We start from the raw sequence: 24,144 nt of genomic DNA, 5'->3' as shown, positions 1-24,144 counted from the left end.
GATTAAAGCAATTGCCTTGTCAGGATAAGACCAAATCTACACAGTATAAAATGAACGAAGAGTGCTTAGGCTGAAATAAACACCAAGTAAGTGACAAATAGTTCAGCATCAGTGAACCATAAGCCAATACCATATGTTGATCACACAGTATCAGACTGGAGGTTCCTGCTTGCTTGTTGGCCCAATGGATACCATGACTCCTCTTGTGGTGGATTGAATGGTGGCCCCCAAAAGATATATCCACCCAGGACTTATGGTGGACTAACTTGCTACAAGGTCTTTGCAAATGTAATATGTGCTGCTGTGCTGTGCTCAGTCATTCAGTCATGTCCAACTCTTTGTGACCCCATGGAATGTAGCCCACCAGGCTCCTCTGTCCATGGGACTTTCCAGGTGAGAATACCAGAGGGGGTTGCCATTTCCTTCTCCAGGGGATCTTCCCAACCCAGGGATGGAACCCACTTCTCCTGCATTGCAGGCAGATTCTTTACCACTGCTAAGTCGCTTCAGTTGTGTACAACTCTGTGCAACCCCATAGATGGCAGCCCACCAGGCTCCACCGTCACTGGGACTCTCCAGGCAAGAACACTGGAGTGGGTTGCCATTTCCTTCTCCAATGCATGAAAGTGAGAAGTGAAACTGAAGTCGCTGAGTCGTGTCTGACTCTTAGAAACCCCATGGGCTGCAGCCTACCAGGCTCGTCCATCCATGGGATTTTCCAGGCAAGAGGACTGGAGTGGGGTGCCATTGCCTTCTCCGTCTTTACCGCTGAGCCACCCTAAATCCCGTGATAAGTGTGCTCATAAAAGAGGAAGAGATGATGTGAAGACAGAGGCAGAGGTTCAATGGTGTCTAGAAGCCAAGGGTTGCCCACGATCACCAGAGCCAGGAGAGAGACATAAGATGAAAACCCCGTCTAGAGCCACAGGAGTAACCAACCCTGCTGATAACTTTGATTTCAGACTTCTGGATTTCTGGCCTCCATAACAGCGACAGAATTCATTTTTGCTATTTTAAACCATCCAGGCTGTACTAATATGTCACAGCAGCCCTAGGAAACAAACACACTCCCTCAGAAATATAGTTTCCGAAAATACTGATCTGCTCAGAGTTCCCTGAACACGCTGTACACAGGCACATGAGATATAATCTCTGAGTCCTTCAGGGATAAGTGATGCTGGCCTAAACGCCACTTCCATGACCTCTCACGGTCACAGACCCTCCTCCGTGCATACTTTCTCACCGTTGAGGGTTTGCCACATCAGGTTGCTCAGGCTGTGCACCGCAGAAGGGTGTGCAGCCAGTGGGGTGAGAGTACTTTGCCCTCAAAGCTGTGCCTTTACTGTGGGGCTGCAAATGCCTCTTTTTGGCACAAAGCCGCCACCCAGTCCCAAAGAGCTTTCTTTGTAAAATTTGTACAAAGATGACGTAACATCAGCCGTGGTCCTGGTGGGTTTTGTGTCTGTCCTCTTGCCCCTGGTCTCATGATCTCAGCTCTTTCCCAAGACTGGTACCCACAAATAATTCCCAAACATCAAGCATCTCTTGAGACTATTAGAATTACCCGGTTGGGTGGGGGTAGCATAGAGGGAAAAAAATCACATACCGTACAATTTCAACATCGTGCTCCGCTTTCCCCTCATGTTACCCTCTCCTTTCCAAAATCCCAAAATCCTTACACACACTTCTGCTCCTAGTATAAGCCATCCCACCAATCTTCTCTGTGCACCATACTCTGGAGGATAAAATGTTCTCCATCTTTTATTCACTATTTTACATCTCTGAGCCTTTGAACATGCTGGTTCCTATGCTTGGAATCACTTTCTCCTCTTGTCCACCTGGTAAACTCTTATTTACCTATTCATCTTTCAAACCCCATTTATAAATGAAAGAAATGGGATGAATAAAAAGTCAAGATTAGGCAATGCCTTTCTGAATTCACCAGTCATCATCTATCTTTTACCTATTATCCTCTATTCACTCCTACCTCTCTCAGCTTGATGATAATTCTTTGAGAGCGGAGCCCTGACTGGTTGCTCATTTCCCTGCACTTAGTTTAGGCTCAAATGTTTGTTTCCTGAACATTCTGTAATTGCCAAATATCTTAGAAGGATTATAGTCACTCAAGTTGAGACTCTCGACATTTTTAAAGCTTGACAAGTTTTCCTGCCATCCCTTCTCCTGGTGATGAGAAGTCTATGACATAAAGTCCTTTCTTATTTACCATTGGGTTTCTGCAACAGTTTGTGGTTGCCACTGCTTTTTGCTCCTCCATTGATACATAGTCTTTAATTTTGCTTTCCTCACATAGTATCTTTCAGGAAGAATGTTTTTACTTCTTCCTTTGTAATTTGCTTTGTTGTGCTCACATTTATATTTATTGCCCCATGTTTAACAGCTTTTGGTGATGTTGAATTCCATCTGAATTTTATTTCTTTTTCAACTTTTGGTTTGCTCAAATCCCAAAATTAGCAATGCCACTAAGCAAGGAAAAGTATGTTCATGAGCTAATTTCATCTTGACAGGCTCAAAATGCAGTTACTTTTTTGTGGGGTATATTAGATTATGACAGTGAGTTTAACCCGGGAAACATATGAAAAGAACCTTTTCTAAAAATTTCCACTATGTGGTTGCAGCACTTCATTTCTTCCTTTATTAATGAAGAAAGTTTTTTCCAGGCACTTAGTTCTCACCAGTTTCTTTCAAAATTGATGCTATCGAAATATAAAAACTATGACAAATGAAAATGTTACTTTCTAAATTTTAAGCTTATTATTGAGAGTGGCTATAAAATTCTTTATATACCTCACTGTAGAACAACCTCGTAACAACACCAAGAGGTAGCTACTATTATTGGCTTCATTTTATAGGTGGAGAAACTGAGAGGCAAAAGGACTATTCCAAAGTTGTCCACATGGGACATGAGTCACCCAGCTTGCTATCCTGCTCTGACAGAGCTTGCTGCTGCTCCTTTCCTGTACATGGGCCCCCTTTTTTAGTCAGTGTGAGAGAGGCAGCTTCTAATTGATATTTATAAAAAGCACCTCAAAGTTAGTCTTTAGTTCATTTGTTTCATAAAGGTGAAACCAAAATGTTGCTCCTTAAACAGGGATCCCCAAATCAATGCCCGTGGCAGCCGGCAGATAAAATAAATCAGGAAAGCAGGTGGGGTATAAAATAAATCAAAAGCAAAACAACCACAGATAAATTCAAGGTAATGGGTACCTTGGAAGACTGTTGGTTTAGTGTTGCCAGACATTTTCCAAAGAAGCCAGAAATTCAAATTTTCATTGGAAATAGTCCAATTATTAAATGTCAGCAACTAAAATCAGGTTAGTTTGTTTTTCTAACTGTGCAAACTAAGTGTGACTACAACAACCCACAAGCTGCCAGCCAGCCAGTGACTCTGGTGGAGACTGATGTTGGCCCATAAACCACATATCCAATATGGTAGCCACTAAGGTCCATCAAGTCAAGGCTATGGTTTTTCCAGTGGTCATGTATGGATGTGAGAGTTGGACTGTGAAGAAAGCTGAGCACTGAAGAATTGATGCTTTTGAATTGTGGTGTTGGAGAAGACTCTTGAGAGTCCCTTGGACTGCAAGGAGATCCAACCAGTCCATTCTAAAGGAGATCAGTCCTGGGTGTTCATTGGAAGGACTGATGCTGAAGCTGAAACTCCAATACTTGGTCCACCTCATGCAAAGAGTTGACTCATTGGAAAAAACCCTGATGCTGGGAGGGACTGGGGGCAGGAGGAGAAGGGGACGACAGAGGATGAGATGGCTGGATGGCATCACTGACTCAATGGACATGAGTTTGAGTGAACTCCAGGAGTTGGTGATGGACAGGGAGGCCTGGCGTGCTGCGATTCATGGGGTCGCAAAGAGCTGGACACGACTGAGCGACTGAACTGAACTAAACTGAGCCACCTGTGACTATTTTAATGGTAATGAAATAAAGATTGAAATCCAGTTCTTTAGCGACACTGTTGACATTTTGGTGATCGGTAGCAGCCTGTGGCTTGTGGCTATGGTAATGGGCAGTGCAGAACATTTCTGTCATTGCAGAAAGCTTTGTTGGACAGCTCTGAACTAGGGCAACAAAGAAAACCCGGGCTGTTTTTGTGTCTTCTGTGAGAATCTTCCCACTCTTTTGTTATTTTTGTTGTTACACAGTTGCTCAGTTGTGTTCAACTCTCTGCGACCCCATGGACTGTAGCCTGCCAGGCTCCTCTGTCAGTGGGATTTCCCAGGCAAGAATACTGGAGTGGGGTGTCATTTACTTCCCACTGGTACTACAGTGCTAAGATACCACTCCTCCCAGCCCATTCCTGCCATTTCTCTTCCACCTGAACAGAGATCAAAAAGGTCACCTGCCAGACTGGGCTTCACTGTAACTGAGAACAAGTCAGATCCAGAGCAGGAGACTCTCCTGGCAGTCCAGTGGTTAAGACTCTGAGCTCGCACTGCAGGGGCACAGGCTTGATCCCTGGTCAGGGAACTAACATCCTGCCGGCTGCTTGGGGCAGCCTAAAAAACAGACAGACACACAAACAGATCCAGGGCAAGCCTGGGGAGCAGCAACGTGAGTCTTTAGTCTTTCCCATATCTTGGCTCTGGGATTAAAAGTTAGGCCACCATTCTCCCCTTTCTATAGAGATTCAGGGTCTCATATTCTTTCAAAGTGTCAAAGTGTTAGTGGCTCAGTCCTGTCTGACTCTTTGCGATTCCACAGACTGTAGCCCACCTGGCTCCTCTGTCCATGGGATTTCCCAGGCAAGAATACTGCTGTGGGTTGCCATTCCCTGACCCGGGGATCAAACTTGGATGTCCTGCATTGCAGGCAGATTCTTTACCGCCGGAACCACCAGGGAAGCCTTGACATTCTTTATTTACTCTCAAAAACTTGTTTTTTAGAGAAACAGACACAGAAAACAAATGTATAGACACCAAGGAGGGAAAAGGAGGATGGGATGGTTGGGGAGATTGGGACTGACACATATACACTACTGATACTATGTATAAAATAGATCACTAATGAGAACCTACTATATAGCACAGGGAACTCTACTCAGCACTCTGTGGTGACCTAAATGGGAAGGAAATCCAAGGAAGAGGGGATATGTGTATACATATAGCTGATCCACTGTGTCATACAGCAGAAATTAACACAATATTAACAAGCAATTGCACTCCAATAAAAATTTTTTTTAACTTATTTCTAGGTTGTCTGACTACAGTCAAATGTAAATAATGGATACTTGCCTGACGCTTCTCTATCTTTCCCTTGGTTATTTACATTTGCAGTATATACAATTCTAAGAAGAAAATGTCACACCTGCAGGTGGTGAGGCAGGACTTTCTATTCTCATAGGAAGACATCATGATCTCCTCACCGCAGCATCTGAAGTCCTGCCACAGAGTCAGTCACCCCATTTCCCTGGCTCTCAATCAGACCCTACTCAGGATCCAGGTCAGAAGTTTCAGAAGCAGCTCACTCGTGAGGATACCTGTGTAGGATCACCAGCTTGAGCAAGTAAAATACAAGATTCCCAGGCAGATTCTTTACCAGCTGAGCCTCAAGGGAAGCCCAAGAATACTGGAGTGGGTAGCCTATCCCTTCTCCCAGGCCCTTCTCCAGCGAATCTTCCCAACCCAGGAATTGAACTGGGGTCTCCTGCATTGCAGGCAGATCTTCCTTACCAACTGAGCTATCAGGGAAACCCAAGTTAAATTGAGTTTCAGCTAAATAATGAGTAACTTTTTAGTATAAAGAGGCCCCACGTGCTGGGCAAAATGTGTTTGATCTGGAAATCCTGTGGTGCTCTTATAAAAATACTGTTTTTCTGACCCTACTAATTCTAAGTCACTCAGATTTAGGCATGATGGACCATAGTCAATTCACACGTCTTTCAGCCATGTTTTATTTCTTAGCCAAATCTCTATCACATTTAGAGTTGTCTTTTTCATGGAATCACAGTCTCCTATGGTGAAACATGAAGCTAAACATGTCTGTGGCCTTCATTATGATCTTCACAACAACCCTGTAAAGTAAGAAAGGCAACAGTCTCTCCATGTTGTCAATGAGAAAACTGAGGCTCAGAGAATTAAAGAAATTTCCCAGGCACAACCGCTAGTAAGTAGCAAATCTAGGACTCACACCCAAGTCTTCTGGGTTCCAATTCCAAAGCTCATTCAACTCATCAGGATGAGAGTGAAAGGGGATCCGATTAATATCCAATACAAAGAAAGAGAGAAATTGAATTAGAGAATGTTTCATCAAAAGTTTGACTAACTAACCAATTGTTGTTGTTGTTGTTCAGTCACTAAGTTGTGTTCGACACTTTGGTGACCCCATGGACTGTAGCCCGCCAGGCTCCTTCGTCCATGGAATTCTCCAGGCAAGAACACTGGAGGGGGTTGCCATTTCCCTCTCTGGATCTTCTGGACCCAGGGATCAAACCTGCGTCTCCTACTTGGCAGGTGGGTTCTTTCCATTCTGTTAACTCACAGCTCTCGCTCTCTCTTTTTTAAATTTATTTGACTGCTGAGTCTTAGTTGCTGCATGTGGGATCTAGTTCTCTGACCAGGGATTGAACCCAGACCCCCTGCATTGGGAGTGCAGAATCTTAGCCACTGGGCCACTAGGGAAGTCCAAACTCACAGCTCTCTTACCCACCAGTGCGCTAAGAGGCTGAAGGGGCAGACTAGGGACCCAGAATTCAAAAGGTCCCAAGTCCCCAGGAATCTTGGGGTCTCAGAGAGAACTCAGAACTAGGTAACACAAAAAATAGTCTAGAAATTGGCTTTGGGACTAGCAATGAGAATGATGACAGAGAATGCCTGAAAGAATGTTTTGTGCTCAGGACAGTTGTTAAACTGAGTAATGAGATACTCTGCCTGTAATTTACCTCAACCACCTAGTTCATACCCTGGAATTTCCTCACAGGAACATAATGAATAGCTCTGCACCTGAACTGACCCTCTGGGCTGCCTTGCCGTAAACAGGGTCAGAGAGGGGTTACCATTGGGGAAGAAGGGGAAATAGATAGACCTGGTAAACTAGGCTTTTAGGCATCAGAGGCGAGAAAACGGCTTCAATCAAATGAATGCCCAGAGGGGATGTCAGAAGCGGAGCTGCCTCCAGAACTCATATCCTTGAGCTCTTTGCTATTGAGAGCGATTTACTGGAGGTGCCTCAAGTCATCACACATCCACAATGATATTGAACATTAATGTGCTACCAGAAGAAATCTATTCAGTTCCAAGAAATACAATTAGTAAAGTGAATTTCCAAAAGAATTAGAGGAGTTGAAGCAGCATCTATCCATTTTAGTACATCTCTTGTTTAACCTTTTCTCTGAGCTATTAATATACCGAATCTTGGGCATGTGTGCATGCTAAGTCGATTCGGTCGTGTCTGACTCTTTGAAACTCTATGGACTATAGCCCACCAGGCTCCTCTGTCCATGAGGATTCTCCCGGCAAGAATACCGGAGTGGGATGGCATGCCCTCTTCCAGGAGATCCTCCTGACCCAGGGATTGAACCCACATTTCCCATGGCTCCTGTACTGCAGGCAGATTCTTTACCACTGAGCACCACTGGGGAAGCCCACTGAATCTTGAAATATCCCTGAATTCTGACACTTGATTGAGAGGTCCCCACTACAGACACGTAAGCCTGGATGTCATGCTCCACCAGCACATCAAGCATGGGAGGAGAACACACGCTCAGCATCCTGTTGTTCCTCGTTAATGTTCTTAATAACTAAACAATGCACCCTTATTAGGTTGTAGCAGAGTGAATGAGTTATTATGATAGACATGTGACCCTCATGAGAAAAGCTCAGACATAGAATCATTTTGGAAGTCTCTTTCTCTATTAACCTCCAAAGCACTCAAATAGTGCTCCTGAATAATAGATAATACTATTGGTACTTTGCACGCAAAATACACCAAATACTTAGATTTGCAGTCAGCTTTCTCCTTCACTCTTTCACAGTAATGAGATTGAGAATTTCTAAGCTTGCCAAGAGCCTGAGGCACAAGAAGCCTAAAGCATTGTTTCCTGCACCTGGCCAGTATTGGTTTGCAAACTGGCCCCCGTGCACAGAAGGCAAGGAGAGATGGAAGGAAGATGTAGACCATCCAGGCTGGCAGGTGGCAGGTCCAATAAGCAAGGGAACTTACTGATGCGGCTTGTCTGGGGCACTGCAAGACAAGTAGATCTCTACACCTGCCCACCAGAATCTTACAAGTTTACGTAGAAGTTTTCATGGGGTTCTATGATGTATACCATCCACATGGTCTCTATGACATCTTCCTCCCTCATGACTGTGTCCTCGGAACAGTTACCCCTGTGGGAACAGTGGGCAGAACATTGATTTCAAGGTCAGGGGCAGGGGTGAGGAGCCTCTGATCACTCAGGTCCAGCTTGTAGTTGAACCGACGGTCGTGTCCTCTCGATGACCTTCTCCAAAAACCAGGGAAAACAACCTAAAAATTATTTTCCCAAGGAATTTCTTCTGATTGAGGCTTAAAACATCATGCTCTTGCTTTTAATAAGACATCAGAGTTGGTAAAAATAGGGTCCATGAGTTTATGTGCTGGTTGGTTTAACAATAGTCCTCCAAGGAAATAAAAAGGTTAGAGATCAGAGAGCTTTAGAAGTTATTTCCAGACTCATTTCCAGACCCATATTACGTGAACAAATGCACACTTCGTTTAAACAGCAAATATGTGTTCCTGCCCCTAAACCAGAATAAATCGGAGACAAAAGAAAATAGCCAGTGTGTTATTTCTTTTGAGGAAAATTTCCCACTAGGTCCATTCTGATATTGTACCAAGAATAATAATGATACTGACAACTGGTCACCAGCTAGGCTCAGGCTTGACAGTTGAAGTTGCTAGGTAACGAAGAGCATGCGCATAGGCAAGTGAGAGGGCAGACCTCCAGGATGACAGAGGGCATAGCCACCGTGGGAGATAGGGCATCAGGAACCGAAGCAAGAGGGCAAGGAGGGAGGGCTTCTAGAAATCTCTGGGCACGAATGCCCCAGGATTTGCCAGCGATAAATGCTAGTCTTTAGGCTGGCACAACTCATGCGTACTTATTTTCTCCCAAGCTTTAATACTTGTTTCTCTCTTACAAAAATCAGTGTGATTGTGTCTACTGTCGTGATGCCAACTCCATGCTGATGAAGAAGAAAATCTATGCTGCGGTTGGCTGTAATCGTTTTTTCTCCTACTGTTATTTCTTCTAGAAGCTTGAATCTGGTCTGTCAGGTGACCTGTGTGTGTGTGTGTGTGTGTGCGCGTGTGTGTGCGTATATGTGCACCTGCTCAGCCATGTCCGACTCTTTGTGACCCCATGGACTGTAGCCCGCCAGGCTCCTCTGTCCATGGGATTTTTCAGTCAAGAATACTGGAGTGAGTTGCCATTTCCTTCTCCAAGGGATCTTCCCCACCCAGGGATGGAATCCACATCTCCTGCATTGGCAGGTGGATTCTTTACCACTGAGCCACCAGGGAAGTCAAGATCACATAGCCAACTGGAAGACAGATCTCAGATTTGACCCCAGGCTTCCTGGCTGCAAAACTACACACTTATCTACTACATTACAGTTTCTACTCCCACCCATCTTCAGAGAAATTAAAATAAAATTCCCCCTAGTTCTACTCTGCTTAGGGGAGGGAGCCCACAGGGCTACGGTATCCCACCTACCTAATTTATCTTGGATGCCCTGAAAATATTTCACCAGTGAGCACAACTCCAGCCCAGGTGAGGGGTGACAGTGCCAAGCAGGATGTGTTTACCTTGCCCTCCAAAATCCAGGATGTGGCACGATGAACAAACACATCATCAATAATAATGTGCCACCAAGAAATACACCTCTTTAGCTGGGTAGAATCCATGACAACAATTCTCTGCAATAGATCTTCTACAATACAATCAGAGTTATCTTCATAAACACAAATTTTACCCTGTTACTCCTACGAGGAAAATATTTGAGACTTTGATCATCTACCCAACAGAGTCTAAATAAAATTGTTATTTTGCAATGTATACAAACATTGAATCATTATGTTGTGCACTGCAATCTAATATTCAGTATAATGTATGTCAATCGTGGGCTTCCCAGGTGGTGCTAGTGGTAAAGAACCTGCCTGCCAATGCAGGAGACATAAGAGATGTCAGTTCAATCCCTGCGTCAGGAAGATCCCCTGGAGGAGGAAATGGCAACCCACTCCAGTATTCTTGCCTGGAGAATCCCATCAACAGAGAAGCCTAGTGGGCTACTGCCCATAGGATCTCCAGAGTCAGACACGACTGAGGCAACATAAGCACACGCGCGCGCGCGCGCACACACACACACACACACACACACATCAATAATCTTCAATAGAAAGAAAAGAAGGAAGGATAGAAGAAAAAAAGAAAGTTATATTTGGCCAAGATCTTCTCCCAATTTAACTCAAATTTCACACCGTGCTTTCCTAGTCACAAAACCTTAATTTTAGGCCATTCTCACCTTGTTTGCCTAGATCTTTACTTGTCCTTAGAAATCCAGTCCAACCAGAGCAGAATGTGAAATTTTCACCTGTGTAGATATTAAAATAGCCAATCACTGGAACAGAAATAGAGTTGAAGAGAATAACAGTCATTCAGGAACTTAAAAAAATAGAGAGAAATGAAGGAATATGATCTGAGGGTTGGTGGAGAATACCAGCAATGAAGAAAAGTGGTTGAAAAGCCCAGTGACTTGAGATTCAAGAATAGGTGTTTGGGGAGGAGATGAAATGACCTGGAAGAGGCAAACAAGAGAACAATTCTCAGCACTCTTCTTGCCTACAGAGAAAGCAGTGGATTGGTGGGTGGGGGTTGGGGGGGTAGGGGGGCTGGGAGGGGAATGGAGAGGCTTTCTTGGGAAAGACTTTGTTTACAGAGGGAATGTAAAGTTTGAAGGAGATGTTTATCAAGTTCAATATCATTTTCCCCTCTTTCCCCAGCAAAATTAAGAACAGCCTCCAGAACACTGTAAGATATGACTCAGGTGGAGTTGTTGCTATTGCTAGTGAAATTTTACATGTCTAAGGTCCAGTAGCACTGCAGAAACAATTAAGTGCCCTTCACTGAAGTACTAGTTGGAAAATTATGCACCCTGTAGCTAGAATTTTCAGTCATAAACAAGAAAGCTCTCTATCCTTGCACTGAATTTTATCCAAAGCAATATTAAGCAGAAAAGGCAAGATACAGGATAACATTATATGGAGGTTAATGTTTGTATAAAAATAAGGGAGAAGATAGGGCTTCCCTGATGGTTCAGATGGTAAAGAATCCACATGTCAATGCAAAAGACCTGGGTTTGATCCTGAGTTGGGGCGATCCCCTGGAGGAGGAAATGGCAACCCACTCCCGTATTCTTGCCTGGAGAATTCCATGGACAGAGGAGCCTACAGTCCATGGGGTCTCAAAGAGTCGGACACGACTGAGTGATTAACACTTTCACTTCAAGGGAGAAGACAGGGTGATACACACACACACACACACCCCACTGCCTCTGGAAAGATATATGAGGAATTGGTCATGTTGGGTTGTTGGGTAGGGTAGTGTTAGTTGTTTCTGGGGAATAAGAATATTCTTTTGTAACTTTGAAATTTGGTAAAAATAAATCATGAAAACATCAATTTGAAATGAAGTGAAATTGAAAAGCAGAATATTATTAAAGAAAGGATGTAGAATCCTGAATTGTACAGAATTGCTAACAGGCTTGTGATTTCTCTGCCCTCTAGAGGGTGCCTTGAGAAGACCCTGAAATACGCTTACTGCGGACCCCTCACCATCCAGCCTCCAGTTAGTCTGGGAGTACAGGCACACAGTGATTGCTTTTCCCCTGCCTACAGGCCAGTGGCTCCTGTAACGGTGGTGTCAACGACTACTAAAGCAAGAGGAATCAGAACGTGAAAAACCATAGCTCTGTTGAAATCTTAGAATCACACATGTTAAAACAGAACTGAGCCTAGGTCTTTAGTCATGAATGAAATACTGATAATATTTTATTATGGTCAAAAATAGAAAGTAGAAAATAAAATTGTGGAATGATTTTTCTATTTATGAGTGTAGCCTTTGACATAAAAATGACTTACATAATAAATCATGGATGTCAGATCTTAAATCCTGGAACACACAAAATATATAGAAAGAATTTTACAATCACATGTTCTTACTGAAAACTACAGCGGAAATAGAGTTTTTTAAAATACTTAATTTTTAAAAATTTACATAATTTTAAACTTAATAATAATATATTTCCATCATCACATAGTCATTGATAATATTTTTCATATTTGCTTCCAACTAATTTCTTCCTAAAAAACTACAATATATTTTCCAATTAGAAAATGATGACAGATTCATTATTGACAATGTCAAAAATATGGAAAATTTAACAGTTACCAGGAGTAATTAAAACAATTTGAAATTGACAGAAATAAGTCTATTGTTTCTGCAACAAGAATTTTCAAGTCAATGCACATATTCATAACTTTTAAAAGTCTCTTCTAAAAGATCACCAAAGACTATTTAATCTTGTTTTGTGCTAAGTTCTTTGCACACTATTACATAAGGATATATTTCAGTAATAGTTTAAAGGAAGGAGAAGCAACTTATTTTACGTTAATTGTCTTGTTGTGGTTGTTCCATCAAAAGTCACATGCGACTCTTTGTGACCCCATGGACTGCAGCACACCAGGCTTCCCTGTTCATTGTGAGTAGTCTCAGCAGTCATCATTGAGCCATCTTAAGTAGTTGGGGAGCAGATAGACTGGTTTGGGTCTTTGGGAATGATGATGAAGCTGAAACTCCAGTACTTTGGCCACCTCATGTGAAGAGTTGACTCATTGGAAAAGACTCTGATGCTGGGAGGGATTAGGGGCAGGGGGAGAAGGGGAGGACAGAGGATGAGATGGCTGGATGGCATCACTGACTCGATGGACGTGAGTTTGGGTGACCTCCAGGAGTTGGTGATGGACAGGGAGGCCTGGCGTGCTGCGGTTCATGGGGTTGCAAAGAGTCAGACACGACTGAGCAACTGAACTGAACTGAAACCCAGTTAAAGACACACCCTTTGATTTTCCAGTATATAAACTCTTGCCAGTACCTCTCCTCTCTCTGACAATTAAATGCTGCTGAGCCTCGAGATTCTTTCCTAGACATCCTGTCCTCTATAAACTCCTAGTGCAGGTTCCTTGTGTTCTCCTGGCTTAGCTGTCACCTGCATGTGATACCTGGATCACTGTCTGCAGCTCCAGACTCCTCACTGAGCTCCAAGCTTGCTGCATCTTTCCATACACAAATTCCCTGGATGCATCTAACTCAACATGTCTAGAAGTGAACCCACCATCCCCCCCCACCCCGACTGTTCCTTCATCAGTGTTCGCTGTCACCTGCTTATTCAGCCAAGAGCCAGTGAGCACCCTTTACTATTCTTCTTCCTTGCCTTCGTGTCAGATTTCTCTAGCCTGTTCAATTTTACAACCTAAGCATTGTCAATTTTCCTGCCCAAGATCAGGCTCTGAACATCTCTTACCTGCATTGTTTCAATCACTTCCTAATTATCCTTTCTGTATCCAGGCTTAGCTTTCTCTGCATTCATCCTCAACGCAACAAGAAGGTTGTGTTCAAAATGCACTTCTGGAGAGAAAATACCACTTGAGGTCATAAAACCTGGTCTATGAAAAAGCATGAAGCCAAATAATCCTACTGTTTCTCCTGGTTTATTAAATGTAGACTTTTTAAACACATGGATAATGTTATAAACCATTAATAAAAGTTTGCAAGGTCGTTTACAACTTAAAAATGCCTGATATATAAACATCTCTTACCTGGACATAGGTGTCTCATTAAGAGTCTCTTCCTCGGATTTCCTGCAGAGCCTCCAATTGTACAACTCCAAGGACATTGAATTCCCAGCGAGGGGCACACCTTCAGCTACAATGGTGCCCCCTAGTGTTGGCCACAGAGAAGTACTAACTGGGTGACTTTCCCCTACAGTGCTGCAGTCCTCGGTGATTCCCCTTCTTTGCTGTTTGCTTCCCCATCACCTTTATAGTAAGTTCCCTACATATGAACCTTCAAGTTGCGAACTCTCAAAGATGTGAATGTGTGCTCGAATGTCACATACATTAGTTCCCGTGTCTGGTGTACATTGTCACGTGCGTGCATTCTCTACAAATGGTTGTGCTTTTGTGTACTTTACTGTGCAGTACTGAATAGAGTACAGAAGTACCGTATCTTTATTTCAAGCCCAGGAGGTCAGGAAGCAAGCATAAAAGCAGCAGTATTTAGCCGATTATGTTCGTCGGGTACCTAAGCTAACTTTATTGGACTTAACAAATGCACTTTCAGAATAGAACTTGTTCATATGTAGGGGACTTACAGTACTTCCCATTTCCTTGCACAGCTGAGGACACGTGTGCCTTCCTGATGGTTCTGGGGAAGTACGTGTGTGATTCCCTACTGCCACTTTGATTATCAGAGCCCTGTTTGATGGCTCAGGGCTCTCTCTGATACCACAAGAACCCTGGAAACCTCGCTGTTGGATGCTACTTCTGAGGCCACAAAGCCCCAGAACCAGAATGAGCTGAATGCAGAACAGGAGAGAGGAGAGTGTGAACTGACCCCACTAAGTGGAATCCAGAATTGACTTCCTCATAGAAATAATGCTATCATCCTGGCTATGTACTATTATTAATACCATCAAGTACAGAGGTGCCAAATAGGACTTGAAGGTCATTCTGGAAAATTGGCGCTAGTGGTAAAGAACCTGTCTGCCAGTGCAGGAGACGTAAGAGATGCGGCTTCGATCCCTGGGTCAGAAAGATCCCCTGAAGGAGGGCATGGCAACCCACTCCAGTATTCTTGCCTGGCGAATCCATGGACAGAGGAACCTGGAGGGCCACAGTTCACGGGGTTGCAAAGAGTCAGACACAACTGCAGCAACTTAGCACCCCTCATGCATAAGCACTACAGTTGTTGGAAAATGCATTCGGAACTGACTTAGAAAGGAACGCTTGAGAACTTCCCTGATGATCCAGTGGGTAAAACTCTGCATTCCCAGTGCAGGGGGCCTGGGTTCAAACCCTGTTCAGGGAACTAGATCTCATATGCAGCATCTAAAAGAACCTGCATGGTGCAACAAAGACCTGGAACAGCCAAAGATAATATTTTTTAAAAAAAGAAACTTGTAATCAACTGATATTTGGGACATTAGCATGTCCCAAAGAGCAAAAGAACACTTGTAATCAAGTGATTACAAGTCCCAAAAGAACACCTGTAATCAACTGATATTTAAACATTAACATGATCTTAGAATCATGTTAATATTTAAAAATCCATCTGAGGCAACGCACATGTGAACTATAATAGCCATCTTCATTAATAAGTGTATTTCAGGGGTTTTCTCTAGTACCCAGAGCAGTTGTTTACAAGAGTGGCCATTTTCCTGGAATTAGGCACACTGTGGTCAGACTTAGAATATTTTTTGGAGTAGTGCAGACATCCTGGAATATGAAGTCAAGTGGGCCTTAGGAAGCATTACTAGAACAAAACTAGTGGAGGTGATGGAATTCCAGCTGAGCTATTTCAAATTCTAAAAGGTGATGCTGTTAAAGTGCTGCACTCATATATGCCAGCACATTTGGAAAACTCAGCAATGGCTATAGGACTCTAGATGATCGGTTTTCATTCCAACCCCAGGCGTGCTGCAGTCCATGGGGTCACAAAGAGTCAGATACGACTGAACGACTGAACATAGACACAAAGATACGTATCCAGCTGCTGGTGCTGCTGCTAAGTCGCTTCAGTCATGTCCGACTCTTCGCAACCCCATAGACTGCAGCCTACCAGGCTCCTCCGTCCATGGGATTTTCCAGGCAAGAGTACTGGAGTGGGGTGCCATTGCCTTCTCCAATACATATCCAGAGTCAGTTCTTAATGTTATTCCTCTTGCCCCTCTGCTCCAGTCTGACTGCATTTCTTGAAAACACCAAGGTCCAGTCCACCTTTTAGTGCTCCTGTTGTTCAGAACACTTCTCAAGATTTTTGCTCGACTCTCCCCACACCTACCTCTCCCCAAAGACACAGTAGCTGAGAACACCATTTCAAATAGCCTCCCATCCAGCAACCTTGCTCTGCTTTATTTTTCTTTGAAATGCATATTTACCTGAAAGATATGTCTGTCTGCTTCTTTTCTGCTTCTTCAACTAGAATGTAAGACTCGTGGGGGCAAGGAATTTGTTTGCCGTCTTCCCTGATGACACCCCAGGAGGCCCGTGCAACACGTGGTAGATGCATAGGAGACACAGCAGAAGAAACACACAATTTTAAAGAACGAATGAATTCATTTGCCATTCTGAATGTTAGGCCTCTTGATGAAGGTGAAAGAGGAGAGTGAAAAAGCTGGCTTAAAACTCGACATTCAAAACACTAAGATCTTGGTATCCGGTCCCATCACTTCATGGCAAATAGATGGGGAAACAATGGAAACAGTGAAAGACTTTTTTTTCTTGAGCTCCAAAATCACTGAAGAAGGTGACTGCAGCCATGAAATTAAAAGACACTTGCTCCTTGGAAGAAAAGCTATGACCAACCTATGTGCTAAGTTGCTTCAATTGTTTCTAACTCTTTGCAACCCTATGGAGTATAGACTGCCAGACTCTGTCCATGGGATTCTCCAGGCAAGAATACTGGAGCGGGCTGCCATGCCCTCCTCCAGGGGATCTCCCCTGGAGGGAGGAGCTGGAAGGGAATGAGAGGGTAACAGGCAGGAAGGCCAGGGGTGTCCAAAGGGAGGAATAGCCTGCAAGTGTCAGACATTTTTATCTCTCTTAAGCGGCAGGAGGAAACAAACTAGCAATATTTTTTTTCTTCTCCATACAAATTTAAAAGGAGGTTTCTCTTAAAATACTGTGTTGCCATAATGACACCTGGTTTCACCTGAAGTTAACTATTCTCAAACCTTGAGTTAACCAATGCATTTTTCTTATGGAAATGTTTGTCTTAAGCTATGTTAATGTACTATGCATTTACCCCAAACTCTGTCTTCAAGTCAGTTCGCCTAATGGCTCAGAACCTACTTGACAAACCAGTATGTTATATTCAGATATTGTTCCCCTAATCTATGTAAATGAAACTATTTGTATGGTAATCTGTCCTTCTACAAGATTCAGTTAATCATTTTATGGCCCAGGATGAACCATTTGGTGCCAAGGTTATCCCAAAATTCATCTTATGGGTAAGGGGCCTGGTGCCATTCTGAGTTTTAAGACATTCCTTTCTTTCATTAACAGACTGCTAGTGACTATATAGGACTTCCCTGGTGGCTCAGACAGTAAAGCGTCTGTCTACAATGCGGGAGACCCAGGTTCAATCCCTGGGTCGGGAAGATCCCCTGGAGAAGGAAATGGCAATCCACTCAAGTACTATTGCCTGGAAAATCCCATGGACAGAGGAGCCTGGTAGGCTATAGTCCATGGGGTCGCAAAGAGTCGGACACGACTGAGTGACTTCACTTCACTAGTGACTATATAACATCCAGCTGAAGACTGGTAGCAGGGGGGTACTCTTTCTGCCCCCTTCTGATGCCTATGTCAGAAGCTTTCTCTATCTCCTTTATACTTTAATAAAACTTTATTATACAAAAGCTCTGAGCGATCAAGCCTTGTCTCTGGCCCCAGATTGAATTCTTCTCCTCCGGAGGCCAAGAATCCCGGGGTCTTTTCATTCAGCAACAACTTTTCAATCCTCTGGAGGGATCTCCCCAGGGATCGAACCACAGACTCTTATGTCTCTTGCATTGGCAGGCGGGTTCTTTATGACTGGAGTCACTTGGGAAGCCCATGACAAACCTGAACAGTGTATTAAAAAGCAGAGACATTACTTTGCTGACAAAGGTCCATATAGTCAAATCTATGGTTTTTCCAGTAGTCATGTATGGATGTGAGAACTGGACCATAGAGAAGGCTGAGTGACAAAGAACTGATGCTTTTGAACTGTGGTGCTGGAGAAGACCCTGGAGAGTCCCTTGGACTGCAAGGAGATCAAACCAGTCAATCCTAAAGGAAATCAACCCTGAATATTCATTGGAAGGACTGATGCTGAAGCTGAAGCTCCGATACTTTGGCCACCTGATGCGAAGAGCCAACACTTTGGAAAGACCCTGAGGCTGGGAAAGATGGAGGGCAGGAGGAGAAGGAGACAACAGAGGATGGCATCATTGACTCAACGGACATGAATCTGAGCAAACTCCGGGAGATGGTGAAGGACAGGGAAGCCTGATGTGCTGCAGTCCATGGGGTTGCAAAGAGTTGGACACAACTGAACAACTGAACAACAAAGAACAAATAAACAACCATATAGTGATTTACTTTGCTGTGCAGCAGAAACAAACACAACATTGTACAGCAACTATACTCCAATAAAAAAATTTTAATAGCCTTTTTGTTATCTTTTTTGTTTATAAGTAGGCTCAGGTTCTTCAGCAGGGGAGCATGTACTACGGCCACGTTCATTACCACAGGCTGCCCCAAATAGGCCCCTGCGCTTTTGTTATTTACAGGGATAAGCGGTTGTGATCACAAACAGATAGGGCAGGCATGTAGGGCCGGAGCTGCCAGGATGGACGTGTCTAACTTTCCAGTCCTTTAAAGATGGGAACTGAACATCCAGTCCCATGTTTCCTTATCAAACACAGCATTGGCCTTCAAATTCACACTGCTGTATTATTCTCAACTTGCTTCATCTAGCTAATTTTGGGAGCTGACTGAGGACCAATGAAGGTCTCATTAGAAGGTGACATTTGTTAATAGAGCTCCAAGCCCCAAAATGCGGCTTCCCAGGTGGCGCTAGTGGTGAAGAACCTGCCTTTCAATGAAGGAGACATAAGAGACGTGGGTCCGATCCCAGGTTCAGGCAGATCTCCTGGAGAAGGAAAGGGCAACCCACTCCAGCATTCTTGCCTGGAGAATCCCATGGACAGAGGAGCCTGACTGGCTATAGTCCATAGTATCACAGAGTTGGACACGACTGAAGCGACTTAGCACAGCACACAAGCCCAAAAATGGGATTTCGTGGGTACTAGGAACATGGTAACCTAATAATTCTACCTCTCAGTCACAGACCTATTTGATCTGAGATTGTTTTCAAATTCATTTAGTTAAATTAGGTCATTCACTACAATTCATTTGGCAAGCAAAGACAGCCAAATATCAAGTGAGATTCAAAATTTTCTAACAAATTGAATAAACACTCATTTGTTGATACGATTATGGAACTAGCAAAATGGCCTATTCCTCAGTGTGAAAGATTAAGATCCAAATTATTTTATGATGGCTTATCTCAGTGACGAGTGAAATGAAATGGAGAATCTACTGATCACAAACTAAAAGATCATTGTCAAAAATAAAGACCACTGGGACACAGTTTGAAACTGCAAGCTGTGATTTCCATGTGGCCCTCAGGCTCTGTCTCTAATGTGGGGTCCATGTCTTAATTTGAAACAGTCCTGGTCCTTCATAGCACTCTATTTTGAGGTTGCCTTCCCCCCATTATAAGAACCTTTTTTTTTATTGCTTCTGTTTTGTTTTGGTTTTTTAGCACCGAGGCATATGGGATCTTAGCTCTCCAACCAGGGATCAACCTGTACTCCCTCCACTGAAAGGTGGAGTCTTAACCACTAGACCACCAGGGAACGCCCTCTTAGGTTTAACAGGTTACATTTTCATTAAGACTTTATATTGAATATTCTGTATGCACATTTTCACTTATTGCATTAGCTTTTTGAGATTCCAGGAAAACACTGAAGAGACTTTAGGTTTATCTTTTCATTATTTAAATTTAAGGGGATTCATTTGCAGAAAGTGACACCTTTTACTCAGAAGAATGTCTGTGCGTAGTTGGGGAGCGGGCATGGTAAGTTACTTTAGTTGTGTCTGACTGTGTGACCCTATGGACTGTAACCTGCCAGGCTCCTCTGTCCATGGGATTCTCCAGGCAAGACTACTGGAGTGGGTTGCCATTCCCTTCTCCAGGGGATCTTCCTGACCCAGGGATTGAACCTGTGTCTCTTACATCTCCTGCATTGACGGGTGGGTTCTTTACCATTGGCGCCATCTGGGAAGTCCTGCAATTGGGGTGAAGTGAAGTGAAGTCACTCAGTGGTGTCCAACTCTTTGCAACCCCATGGACTGTAGCCTACCAGGCTCCTCAGTCCATGGAATTCTCCAGGCAAGAATACTGGAGTGGGTTGCCCTTTCCTGCTCCAGGGGATCTTCCCAACCCAGGGATCGAACCTGAGTCTCCTGCATTGCAGGCAGACGCTTTACCATCTGAGCCACCAGGGAAGCAATTGGGGTAGGAGGTGCTAATTTTCTTACTGCTCTCATATCTATCGGGCTTCCCTGGTGGCTCAGACAGTAAAGAATTCATCATTTCTATAGAGAGGAAGACGTGTATCGAAGGCTTTCCCCATCCCTCTTACCTACATGCTAGCCTTGAAACAAGGATGGACTCACCTGGGTGGAGACAGTGGAGGCAAAGATTGGGCTTCCGTGTGGTTCTTAGTCTTCCTGCAGGCTTTCCCCTTCTCCTTCAGTTCACGGTGAGCCATGAGCGTGCCAGGAAGAAAGGGAAGTCTGAGGACTCGAGACACTCTGGTCTGTGTGGCTGGGTCTGAGCCAGGCTGAGATTCTCCGTCTTCCTGGAAAGTTGAATGTCTACACCTCTGATCAGGGAAATGGGTGAAAAAGCTCTAGATTTGAGGTCAGGCAGGAATATAAAAAGATCTGCTTCAACTCAGCACATGGGAAATTGGGATAATTATTTCACATTGTTCTGAAAGGCTCAATTATTTGCAGGGTCAGGTTTTGAGTTTTTGTTTTTTTTTTCCAAATCTACTAGAAAGCAAGAGGAGGAAGAATTGTATTTCTTGAGTTGGCACACCCCCTACTCACCAGCTCCTCTACGCCATCACCAAATCATCCAATTTATAGCTCTGAAGACTCTGGAAATTATTAAAAGGCTACTGAAAATTATCTCTCTGCATTTTGCTTTAAATAACATTCACCAAAAGGGGTGGGAGAGGGAGGAAAATACTGAAATTCTGAGTAAGCATCTAAATTTGACACTAGACATCACTATCCTGATATTTTGAATTAGGTATTCAACCATTTTCCCCCATAGTTTCATGTGCTTCCTAAAAATGAAAGCAAAAAATGCCAAATATTTCAGCCTAGCTTATCATCTGCCACATGATTTTTATCGGTGGCAGGAGGGTGGGGAGCATTTTGTGGGAGGTGCTTCTCCCTGCTACTTTCCTAAGCTCTGAGAACATCAAGTCTGAAGTCTAACAGCCATTATGGTCTATAGCCATGATTCTCAAACTTGGTTGCACAATAAAATCCCCTGGGAGGTTTCTTTTTACTAGTGTGTGTGAGCTCCTCCTGAAGACTCATGTAAATGGTACAGAGTGGGGCGTGAACAGCAGCACCTGTTTCAAGTTCACCAGGTGATTCTAATCAGAAGCCAAGGCTGAGCCCTCTGAACCATGGTAAATGGCTCCTACCTTCAAAGGGGATGACAAAGGATGAGGGGGTTGGATGGCATCACCGACTTGATGGACATGAGTTTGAGCAGGCTCCAGGAGTTGGTGATGGACAAGGAGGCCTGGCGTGCTGCATCCATGGGGTCCTGTAGAGTCTGACGTGACTTTGTGACTGAACTGACTGACTGACCTTCAATCTGCCTCAGAATCACCCCCAAGGACCCTCACAGACCTTTCAAATCAGAAAGTCTGGTCTGAAGCTCAGGAATCTATATTGTTCTATGATCCAGCTGAGCCCTGGACCAGCATCTGGGAGTCACCAGAATGGATTTCCATTTCTCATCTCATATATCCTCCATGTTCAGATAAGCTGTTATCATGCCATCTGCTGGGTCTCCAACCCAAGCCCCAGTAACTTCATAGCTGCTGCTGTTGCTAAGTCGCTTCAGTCGTGTCCGATTCTGTGCGACCCCATAGACGGCAGCCCACCAGGCTCCCCCATCCCTGGGATTCTCCAGGCAAGAACACTGGAGTGGGTTGCCATTTCCTTCTCCAATGCAGGAAAGTGAAAAGTGAACATGAAGTTGTTCAGTCGTGTCCAACTCTTAGCAACCCCATGGACTGCAGCCTACAAGGCTCCTCCGTCCATGGGCTTTTCCAAGCAAGAGTACTGGAGTGGGGTGCCATTGCCTTCTCTGAACTTCATAACTATTCTGTCTTTTCCCCGTCTTCAATTTCCCTTGAAACTGCACAAGATTTGCTCCTAAAATGGAACATTGCTGGAGATAGTTTGACAGAGGAGACACTTTGCCAAATGAAAAGTTCCTGTCAAAGCATAAGATCACTTCTCTAAAGAACAGCTTCATGCCAGGTACAGAATTTTCCCAAACATTTCTGACCCTAGTCTGTTCCCAACCTTCAACCAGTTGGCAGCAGAGTCATATCCTAGGGACGTCCCTGGTGGTCCAGTGGTTAAGACTCTGCCTTCCAATGCAGGAAGTACAGGTTTGATCCCTGGTCACAGGGCTAAGATCCCACATGCCTCACGTACCAAAAAAAAAAAAAATATATATATATATATATATATACACACACACACATACATATATACATAGAAACAATATTATAATAAATTCAATTAGAGATATTAAAAATGGTCCACATAAAAAAAAAAAAGATTTTTTAAAAAAGAGTTACATCCCAGCTGGGGCTTTCAAATCATCAGTATCTGTAACACCTCCTCTACTTCCTCCAGGAGCCCCCTCATTCCTCACCCTGTCACTCTTTGGCTCCCCAGGGATACAAATCAGCAAAGATTTGAGGCTCAGGGCTAGGGTGAGGATTAATGTTCTGCAGATTACCTGGTGACCTAAAAGCTTGGGAGTTTACTGACGTTTCCCCCCTACATCACACCAAAATCTTTTCACCCTTTCCCCCTCCAAGGTTTGGACTCCACACCCTCTATCAAAGCCATCTGTAGCTCAAGGAATAATTACAGATTATCTGCCACTCTTTGGGGGGCAATTGAGCCACAGTATTGGGTATATCTGATCACAGGGATCAGACATTTTCAAGGGATAATTTCAAGGGAGAAGAGTCTGGTGGAGCATGAGAATTCAAGCTGGCATTGACAATGGCTGTGACTACAGAAGCTGTGTAGCTGGGAGCTTAGGTCTGCTCACTGCCCACGAGCTTCATCATGAGGAGCCCTGTGTTCCAGTGGGCTCATCCTCTGGTCCACCAGCTTCCCGGGGCCCCCAAGGAGGCTTCTCCATCTCAATTGCCCTGGCTGTCCCCTGACTCTCCTAATGATTTTGGTGACTGTCTCTACTTTTCGGACCAACCCCCCATTCCATGCAAACCCCCATTAGGACACATTATCTTATTGCCCTTGGGTAGCAGTCTCCTCTGCCTCTTCTTCACTTATTTCCTTTAACACAGGGAATTTTCCCAATTTGCATGATTTCTTATGTTTTTTGGTCCTCTTATTCATCTGTTCCCCTTATTTCCCCTATAGAGCTCACAAACGTGTCCTCAAATTAATATATTCTGGTCTGCATTCTTAGCCAAATTTCCTCAATACTTTACTTCCTCATAGCTAAGTAATCTGTGTAATAAAAAAAGATAGATCTAATAGTCCTTTTTTGCACGAATTTGGGTCATATGATTGAAGCACTTCTTATCAGTCTCACATCACTTGCTGACACAACAAAAACTCTCTCAGTAAATGATTGAGAAGAATAAACAGTCTGTTCTCTTGCAATTAAGACATAGAGCATTTCTTACCATAGTTCGGTTTTGCAAATACAGCATAAATCCTGTGAGCACAGGCAAGGAGAAGCATATTTTTATCTACATTAAGTCAGTGCTACTTCCCAAGTCATTTTCAACACTTATCAACCTCCAAAATCATCAGCAAGATTGACTGCAACATAACAATCATTAAGAAATTTCTCCATTACAAATGAAGTTCATTATTAGAGGCCACAGTAATTACTTTATGATGTTTTATAATTAAGTGGAACAAGGGAGGAGAAGATGG

At 43.7% G+C, this 24,144-nt stretch overlaps 1 long non-coding RNA gene across 3 annotated transcripts; it reads right to left on the bottom strand.

Moving 5' to 3' along the window:
• Positions 1 to 12,062: 12,062 nt before the first annotated feature.
• LOC129635897 (uncharacterized) lies at positions 12,063 to 22,548 on the bottom strand. 3 transcript variants are annotated; one of them, XR_008706522.1, is made up of 5 exons: positions 21,013 to 22,548; positions 20,575 to 20,810; positions 16,227 to 16,313; positions 13,593 to 13,696; positions 12,063 to 13,051 (listed from the first exon to the last, which is right to left on the bottom strand). It is a non-coding gene; the product is annotated as an uncharacterized LOC129635897 (long non-coding RNA). The 3 variants fall into 3 exon arrangements; XR_008706520.1 differs by having other exon boundaries at positions 20,575 to 20,783; XR_008706521.1 differs by having other exon boundaries at positions 12,063 to 12,921; positions 20,575 to 20,783.
• Positions 22,549 to 24,144: the final 1,596 nt, after the last annotated feature.

This window comes from Bubalus kerabau, chromosome 21 (genome assembly GCF_029407905.1).
Source record: "Bubalus kerabau isolate K-KA32 ecotype Philippines breed swamp buffalo chromosome 21, PCC_UOA_SB_1v2, whole genome shotgun sequence".
NCBI classification, from domain to species: Eukaryota; Metazoa; Chordata; class Mammalia; order Artiodactyla; family Bovidae; genus Bubalus; species Bubalus kerabau.
The sequence above is the reverse complement of the archived record's forward strand: the minus strand, read 5'-3'. Positions and strand labels throughout refer to the sequence as shown.